The sequence below is a fragment of the Cicer arietinum genome, chromosome 7, assembly GCF_000331145.2.
Source record: "Cicer arietinum cultivar CDC Frontier isolate Library 1 chromosome 7, Cicar.CDCFrontier_v2.0, whole genome shotgun sequence".
Lineage (NCBI taxonomy): Eukaryota > Viridiplantae > Streptophyta > Magnoliopsida > Fabales > Fabaceae > Cicer > Cicer arietinum.
Window position 1 is genome coordinate 60,401,625 of NC_021166.2, and position 10,453 is coordinate 60,412,077.

Below are 10,453 nucleotides of genomic sequence, written 5' to 3' on the forward strand. Positions count from 1 at the left end.
CTTGGTACTTTTTTTGATTTTACACTAGTTTTCTCTTAGATTTTTTTTAATTAGATTGCCTTTTTCTTATCCAAAAAATCATCCCATTATCTCTACAACGTGTTTTTATTTAAAAAATTAACATAAGAATATTCTCAAACCAAACCAAACTTCAATCGTGAGTCGAATGTGTTTCCGATTTCATATATGATCCTCGTTTCTTAACTTTTAAATATTGACAAACATTTCATATGATTTCCTTCGTAATAGTTAATTCAAATACTCTCTCAAATTCTCATTAAAATATATATATATTTAAAAAAAAAGAAATTCACAACATGCATAGTCATACCCTTAGTTTCTAATTGTGCATTTATATTTATATCATGCATTTTTTGGGACAACACTTTTCATTATTTAGTAGTGATCATATAATCCATATCAAACAAAGGAAACATCATTATTAATTCATGAAAATGAACTAACTATAGTTTGCATTTAGTTATCTATATATAGTGATGATAAAGTTCAACACAATTGACAAATGCACTTGTAATCTTCGCATACACCAGCCATTGCACCTTCATACCGGCAAGTAAAAAGACAAGGATTAGCAATACATACACCAATGAATAATTTACTCTCCCTCACACACTCCACATCAATCTTCACCTTTCTTTCTTCTGCAATTTCGAACCCGAAACAAAATATTTTTCTTAATTAGAATATTAAATTTATAACTTATTAAAAAATTTTATATATTGTTCTATCAATACAACATTAAGGTATTAAGTATAGTTTTTGTCAACAATATTTTGTAGGGACATAAATAAATAGAATGAAATAATATTTTTTTAAAACAAATAGAAAGGGTAAAATTATTCATAATTAGATTTGAATTCCGTCTATTGAAATTATAAGACTGAATTTTTACCATTTAATTAACACTTAATGAATAGTTCTATCAGAAGTTATAAAATTATATATTTTTTTGTATGCATAAATAATCTAACAACTAAAAAATAAAAGGAAATGATAGAGCACTCAATCATATAATTAAGCTTTTGATGAGAATTGGGTAGGTTAACTGATTTGACTTAAAGGTGAAAGAGTTGAGGGAGTAGAGTTTAAACATTAATAAAGAAAAAAAAACTAAATTAACTACTAATATACTTACACCTTGCCTAAAAATTAAATAAAATAAGCCTTTGACAACTAATTATAAAAAGTAGAATATCAATTACGTTGAATTTAAGGTATATAGCTTGTAAACATGTTTGTTTATCTGAAAATAGAAGTATTGTTTTGATTAAAAATATGTTTGAAAATTTTTATTTTAATATTTCAAATTAAAAGTAAACATATAATAACTCATAAATAAAATTATGTTTCAAAAAAACTTCATAAAAAAAAACTAATTTAATAAACATACGAGTAGGAGTAGCTAGGAGAACCACGAAGAAGAAGCACAATCCAACAATTTTTTTCTTCTCCATTATAATTCTTTTCTTCTTTGTTTATGTTAATTTAGTTAGAATAATATGTCATATCCCAATACCAAGAGTGTTGCTATTTATAAAGTCTTTTTGAACTTGGAAGAGTCCTACTTGCACCTATTATTAACCAAGGTGTGGTGCAAATAGAAACATACACAATATTCTTTTTGGGTAATAATCAATTTTACAGTTATTCTTTTATGGAGGATTTTGTAAGGGACAAAAAGAGAAGATTTCTTTTTCTTAAAATAAAAAAAATATAAAATATTTATAAAAACAATTAAATATAATTAAAATAAACTAAATAACATCCACGTTCTCTTAACTTAATTTTATTTAACGTTTTAGTTTTTTTCTTCTTCTTCTTTTTCTCATTTGGTCATTTATTTTAATTTTAAGTGGTAATGTGATCTTTTATGTTTTAAAATGTCAACACTGAAATTAAATGACTAAAACGTTAACTGAAATTAAGTTAAGGAATTGCGGGTGTTATTTAGCCATAAAAATATTATATAATCAATAATAATGTTATTTTTCAATTTTTGAGAAGTTCAAAAATATATATTATGTATAAAATTAGTTGTCAATACTCTAAATCCAAACACAGTACTCTTAATGGTTTTAGATTCATCTTACTAAATACTTAAGTTGGGTTAAGAAAAAAATACACGCACAAATATATTTATCCATGTCGATAGATTTTGAATTAAATTGTATATATTTGACACCTTTTATCTATGTCCAAAGAAACACCTTAGCTAATATATTTATTAGTTCAAGACCAAATTAATGGTCACACACAATGTTATTTATATAATACATAGTTAAAGATATATCAACTTTCTCCATGATCATAAGTCATTCTAATATTAATAGAATAAATAATATTTAGTAGATATTAATTGTTCTCACATCTTTTTATGATTGTTAAATTCTTTAAACGTCAAATGATACATCATTTTTTTCTCTTCTAAATCTTCTAGTTCTCATCAGAATGAGACTCTAATAATCTAGAACTCAATCGAGGCATAAATAAAGTATGATAAAAAATTATTCCAATCAAGATTCATCTTTAACTAAAAAATTATTAAGCACTTAAGCCCAATCTTTTGGTTTCATAAGATGCATTGTCAATTTTATTTATTTATTTTTTTTATTTTTATCTTAGAAGAGATTTTAATTTTCATCCTAATTAACTCAGACAACTATGAAGTCTTTTATTAAAAGAGAACTTAACAATGTCGACAATTGTCAGTTGAGTTAAAACTTAAAAACATATACATTGTAAATTTTACCTCTCCAAATTTCACCACTTACAATTTATTTGAAAATTTATTTTGCTTTCCGAACAAGTTAGACCAATTGAAAATATATTCACGAATGAAATCACATTGCATGTAGTCCAATATATCACTTTATTTTGTGCATGTGAGTATAAGTATATGCTATCCATTAAATTAAAATTTTGTCCATAAAAACATCATATATTTTATTCCTTCAACATTTCAAAATTTCTTTACCTATGTATATTTTAGTAATAAGACATCCATAAATGTTGATATTCACGATACATTGTCCAGAAAAAATAAATGTTTAAGAAATGCAGATAACCAACTATTTTTTAGAAAGAAAAATAAGATAAGGTAGAAAAGTAGTTTTCTCTTACTAATTTCGAGCTACCTTCAAATTTGTTTCTTTACTAATGTTGATAGAATTGATTGCGAACAAAGTTGGTGCTAGAACTGAATTTGACAATGAACATTGGGAACCGTGATTTATGTATAACTAGTTCTATGGTTTGGCCCAGTGTATAATGCTTTCCAAAATAATACACGTACTCTTGTATTTTTTTAATCCATGTGGTCTTCTACGCTTTCAAGATTTAATAGATAAATATAGATGACTACCATTTTCACATAGTGACTCATTGTATATTTCGTGTGACCTTTTTTTAAGGTGAAATAAAATCGATTGATTAAAATGATTATAACTTCTCTTTTTGTATATCTTTATCTTTTTTATTTTTTATATTTTTACATATTTTAAATTCTAATATTTATTATCATAAAACAATATTTTAAAATGTTAGAACAATCGATGATAAAAATGAATTATATTTAGAAAGAGGTGTAACGTACAAACCAATTGACAATATTAAAAAGTGTACATTCATTAAAACTACATGGATAAGAAAAACAATTACAGATAGGAGATTACAATGGGGACATGAGTTGTTTAATTTTATTTAGAGGGATAACAAACGCTATTTATTCTTGCAATTTAAAACTCTCATTGGTCTCCAAGAAATAATAATTGTCTTAGTTTGAATTGTTTCATTTCTTCAATCTTTAATTTTTTTAAAATTTTTATCCCAAACTTTTGTCTGGATTGTTCTTTTGAATTTCGAGTCCATCAGGATGCCCTAATTTTTTCCTAAGTTGCTTTTTCAGGTTTTCATTATAGCGAGTTCACTTTTTTAACTTTTTTTTAAGAATGATCCTTCGTAGTTTGAGGTTCATTTTTCCAAGAGTCTTTGTGTGAGTATGATCGTTCGTAGTTTGAGGTTTACATTATATCCATCTATGTGAGTATCTGTAACACCCTAAATTTTATAATAAACTATTATATTAATAAAATAAGGTTTTAAATAATTAATTTGGTGTTAAAATCATTTTAGAATATATGTTGATTAATTTTAGGATTAATTTTCTTTACATGTGTATTTTCTATGATGAGTTAATCTTGTACATATTTGACTAAACGAGGGATGTAAATAATAAATATTATATTTTATTATTTTATATAATTTTTTAAAACTAATGATATTTTAGTGTAATATTTTAAAGAATAAGATTTTAGGCGATTTTACGTGTATATACGCGTAAATAGTTAATGTGATGTTTTCATGTGCGTTTGACTGATGTTAAGTGTGCACATAATTATATTTTAATTATTTTTATCTATTTTTTATTTTTATTATTTATTTTATAAATAATCATCGGTGGTAATATTGTGTTTGATTCCCTTTATTTTGATATACTTGTTATGCCATTGTAATTTTTTATAAAATTATTATGATTTAGTAATTAATATAAAGTGTTGATGTTATATTATTTATTTTGTGATTTTGAGTATTCTCTAATGATGGTTGTATTTGAGTGTTTTGAAAAATATGTATAGTTACAGTAATTATTTTGAATATGAGAGTTTCAATTGTTAGTAATATATATATTCTTTAAAAGGTTAATTATTTTAAGTACTCTAATTTATCATATATTAGTTATGAAATATTAGTAATGCTTTAAAAACTAAATGATCTTTGGAGGAGTATTAAAAATGAGATTGAGTAACTATTAATTTTGTGTGAGCAAAATAAAAATAATAATAGTAAAATATAAAATAAATACGCGAACTAATGGGTTTGGCCTACGTGTGTGAACCATTATTGTGTTAAAGAAATAAAATAAAATAAAACAAAATAAAAGAATAAGAATGGGAGATGAACTTCAACAACCGCCATAAAAAGCAAAACAACAACTAATCTATCGTTTGCCATCGGTAATCGATAACTGTTCCAAACAACTTTCTTCATTTTTTTTTTAAATTTCGGTATGTTGTTTCACTCACTTAGTTAGTCAAATAAACCCACTTTCTCATATTTTAACCATCTCATATTTTCTTTAAAATACACGACTTATCAGTTTGTGGAATTCATTATTTTACACCGTTCTTCTTAACCGTAAATCTGATTTCAGTGAAACCAATGCCAAAATAATCGTGTGAAAATGACTATATTATCCATTGATTGGTTTTCTGATTTATAGTTAGTTTCCTTCATCGAATTTCGAAATTAATTTTTAGAATGTCTTCTCATAATCTATTTATGACGTTTATCCATAAATTGTCGAGTTAGATTGATTGAAGGACAAAGAGTCAAAGAACAAAAATTGTTTGCTCATGGAATCATATTCGTTTGTGAAAGCATCAAAATAAGGTAAGAGATGAGAGAGTGTTTGAGTTCATGAGTATAATGTATTGTGTGATGAACGGGAAAATTGTATTTCTCAACGATTCATCGAGAGCTCGCGACGTACAACAATAGTCATTTGAGGGATAAATTAATTAATATGCAAATATAGAAATTGGGAGAATAAAATGTGGAATAGAAATATTTATAAGGTGTTGATTGATTTAATTTTGTTAAATGTGTGCTATGTGATATGATAATAAAAGGTGAATTCATTTTGATAAGTTTATGTGATTATGATGATGTATAATTAATAATAGTGATGTTATAAATTTTTGATAAGTCTATGTGATGATGTATGATTGATGATAGTGATGCTATAAAATTGTGATGAGTTTATATGATGAGATATGATTAATGATAGTAATGTTGTGAATTTGTGATGAGAATATTGAAGTAACCCCAAAGTTGGTAAAATAGTTGTGATTTCAATTTGTTTTTGAGATGACGATCTTAATGGAGTATCATAGACCAACAAGAGGAGAAAATAAATATTGAGAGTTTGTAAAGTGGAGATTATTTTGTCATCATATAGGTAGAGCCTGACAAGCTTAGTGATTTTGGGGAAGTACAACTAAATGAGCTTGATTGTGGTGGTCTGCTCTTGAGCCTTAAGGCAAGATCGTTAGACCGTAGAGGTATTCGGGTGGGGAATTCCTTGGTGACTTGGAGGTTGCACTCCAAATGTCGGGAACTACCATGCAACACACATTTACCTCGAGTGTCGCATATATGTGTCTCGGGTTGAGTTGAGGGGATCTATGATGATAGGGCCATTTTGAATTGTCTGTCCATCGGAATGGTGACATAGTATCAAACCTCCTAACCAAGTACTTCAAAGTTAGAATGCTATCACACTGTGAAGTAGAGTCTAAGCTCATGCATAACGTTGCATTTTCTTGTGATTGTTTTGTTGTGATTAATGTGTATCGAATGAGATAATAATTTCTCTTAGACAATTTGATGTTATAGTAAAAGGTATTGATTTTCCTTGAGTGATTTTGACTTTTTAATGTGATATTTTTCTTGAGCAATGTTTGTGTAATGATACAGTTCTGTTATGATTGTTTGTGTGTTCTTCTTACTTGTATTATACTATCGACATGATTTTGAAACTCATCTCCTTCATTGTTTGTGTGTACTGGTTTGGCCATGCGTTTGCGAAATCGCATTTAGTACATGTTAATGAGTCTTGAAGTTCAAATTTGGGATAAACTCCGCTCTAATAGGTGATATCAGGAATTAAGAGTTGTAATTTGTATTGTACTTTTTCTTATTTAATTAAAAACGACTTTTTGTACGAAAATCTTATAAGTACTAAAAAGTTTTTGGAATTAAATTAAGAAATTATAGTTAAGTCAAGTTCATTGAAATTGCACTATTTTAATTAAGGAATAAAGTTGAATTTTTTACATGTGTATTTAGAGGAAGGTGATATCCTAAATTAGTTATAAAAGTTTTTTATTTTCTTGGAAATAAATTTTCTTATCTGTTGCGAGTTTTTCTAAAAAAACCTAGTATAAATTATTATATATGTTATTTTAGGGTTTAAGGTGTCACCATATCAGAGCTCCCCAAATAAACTATTTTTCACCACATATGATCCTTCGTAGTTTGATGTTCATTTTTATTTAACACTAAGTCTATTTCTTAGAACTCTCGAGGACTAATCTTTTTTTCATAGGCCTTTTTATGTATTTTTTGATATATTTGACCATGACACTAACCTTTTCTTTAACCTTTTTTCTTCAATGAGATTCAATTGGTCAAATCGTGTTTGAATCCATTCTCCTTGCTCCAATTTTGTTTCCATAAAGACTATAATTGAGGGGATTTCTACTTCAATGGGAAGTATTGCTTCCATTCCACACACCAATGAGAAATGGATTTCCCCGGTTGAGGTGCAACCAAAGGTTCTATAACCATGTAATGCAAAAATGAGCATTTCATTCCAATTTTTTTTTTTTATTTTTTTTTATTTTTTATGTTTTTACCATCTTTTGTATGATTTTCTTGATATTCCTATTTGTTACTTCCATTACCCCATTCATCTTTGGACGATATGGTGAATAATTACGATGTTGTATTTTGAAATTATTGCACAACTCGTTCGTCATCTAGTTATTCACATTATTCGCATTGTTAGTGATAACCTTTTTTGGCAAGCCATATCGACAAATTAATTAAATCGTAATGAATTTGACAACCACATTTCTCTTTACATTGGCATAGAAAGCAGCTTTAACCCATTTTGTGAAATAGTTAATGGCGACTACAATAAATCAATGTCCATTTGAAGCCTTAGGTTCAATGAGTCCTATAACGCCCACTCCCCAAATTGAAAATGGCTATGGTGATGTCAAAACGTTCAAAGAGGTTGGCGAAACATACACTTTATTAGTATAGATTTGATGTTTCTTTACGTAATTAGAACAATCAGACTCGATGGTCAATCGATAGTAGCCGAACTTTAAGATTTTCTTGCCATTGTATGCCCATTTGCATGAGTTCCAAAAGAACCCTCGTAAACCTCTTGAACAATTTTCTCTATTTCCGTTTTATCCACACATCTAAGAATAATCATATCATGTTTCCCCTTATAAAACACATCATCATTTAATAAGAAGTTCATTAATAACCTCCTTAAAACTGTTTTGTCATTATCTAAAATACCCATCGAATATTCCTTATTCTTAACAAATGATTTAATATCGTAAAACCATGGTTTGCTGCAATGCTCTTCTTCTATTGATAAACAATATGTTGACTTGTCCTTTTTTTTGAATTTTTATGATGACACATCCTGACCGATGCTTATTTAGAACATTGATGACATCGTGGTTTAGGTGTCGACCAATTGGTTTCCTTCTCGAGGAAAATGATGAAAAATGATTATATATGTATGATACATAATCAATTTGGAATGTTGATTTTCACACTCTCCTTTTATGTGATGAATGTGACCAATGATGAGTATTCATTTACCTAAAGAACTTTTATTTTTGATTGAATGGCTACTTTAATGCCCCATGGCACATGCCTCATATTCTGCAATATTTTTTGTGGAATCAAAACATAATCTAGCTATAAATAGAGTGAATTGGTTCTATGGGAAAATTAAAATGGCTCCAATTCCATTCCCTAATGTGTTAGAAGCACAATCAAATACCAAAGTCCATTTTTCTTTATAAGATGATTCAGTCTCTTCAAATAAAGTTATTATTTCTTCATCGGTATATTCAGATTCCATTGATTGATAATCATCTACAGGTTGTTGAGTCAAATACTCTGCTAGTTCGATTCCTTTGATAGCCTTCTGTGTGACACACATTAGGTTGCATTTTGATAACATCTACCAACGGACAATCCTTCGAATAAGAACGTGTTGCTCAAAAATGTACTTAATTGGGTCTATTTTAGGCACCAACCAAGTTGTATGACATAACATGTATTTCCTCAACTAGTAAGCTGGTCATGGTAATGTGCAACATGCTCGTTCTAGTAGTGAATACCTTGTTTCACAACTAGTGAACTTTTTTCTCAAATAATAAATGCCCTTCTCATTCTTACCAGATTCATCATATTTCCCTAGTACACAATTCACTAACTCATAAAGTATTGTTTTGTATATAATAAGTACTACTTAATTCTTCTTAAAAGCCTTATGACAATTCTCATTCCACTTAACCTTTTCATCTTTGTGCAAAAACTTCAAAATTGGCTCGCATGTTGCAGTGAGACGTGATATGAACTTGGAAATGTAATGGAATCTACCCAAGAAGCCAAAAACTTCTTTTTCCATGGAGTGGGTATTTCTTGTATTGCTCTTACTTTATATGGGATCACTTCTATCCTTTTTTGACTAATAACAAATTTAAGTAACTTGCGTGATCTCACACCAAAATTGCATTTAGTAGGGTTTAAACGGAGTGTAAACTTCCTCAATTGCAAAGACAACTTTTGAGGTTAAAAACATAGTTTTCTTCTGTCTGAGGCTTTGCAATCATATCGTCCACATAAACTTCTTTCTCCTTATGCATCATGTCATGCAACATAGTTACCATTGCTCTTTGATAGGTTGCCCAAACATTCTTTAATCCGAATGACATCACTTTATAGTAGAAACTTCCTCAACATTGTTCATATCATCGGGATCCATCTTGATTTGGTTGTACACTAAAAAACCATGCATAAAGGATAAAAGAGAATATTGATCAGTGTTATCCACCAGTATATCAATATGAGGCAAAGGAAAATCATCTTTTGGACTTGCTCTTTCATCATTCTTTGGAACTAGGACAATATTAGTAACCCATAGAAGATATCTTGCAACTACTAAGAAACCTACATCAAATTTCTTTTTGACCTTTTCTCTAATTTTAAGTGACATATCATACCTCATGCTCTTCAATTTTTGTTTAATTGGAGCACATTCAGGCTTGAGCGATAACTTGTGTTCAACTATGTTAATATCTAGCACATGCATAATCTGATATGACCATACAAAAACGTAAGACCCTCATTTTTCTTTATTATTAGTAATGTGTGAAATTTCTAATGTGATTGTTAGTAATTTTTAATGTGGTTGTTGTTGTTGTTATTATTATTATTATTATTATTATTATTATTATTATTATTATTATTATTATTATTATTATTATTATTATTTATTATTATTATTATTATATTTTTATTCAATTTTTCTTTTTTAAAAGTATATATGTATATGACATGATGTATTTAATTTCATTAAATATTTAGGTAAGTATTTGCAAACATATTTATAATAATACTTATAATAATAACACGATTTAAGTATTTCTAGAAAACAAAGACAATAAAGATATAAATTAGAAATAGGCAATGAAAAACAGATTGCTATAATTTGGTGAGAGAGATATTGAAATAGTCTTGATGAGAATAACAACTTCTCTAATTTTTCAAAACACCA

The 10,453-nt window shown here is 27.7% G+C and overlaps 1 long non-coding RNA gene across 1 annotated transcript; it reads right to left on the bottom strand.

The window, feature by feature from the left end:
* Positions 1–249: 249 nt before the first annotated feature.
* LOC113787672 (uncharacterized) lies at positions 250–1,624 on the bottom strand. The gene is made up of 2 exons (XR_003474186.2): positions 1,412–1,624; positions 250–662 (listed from the first exon to the last, which is right to left on the bottom strand). It is a non-coding gene; the product is annotated as an uncharacterized lncRNA (long non-coding RNA).
* Positions 1,625–10,453: the final 8,829 nt, after the last annotated feature.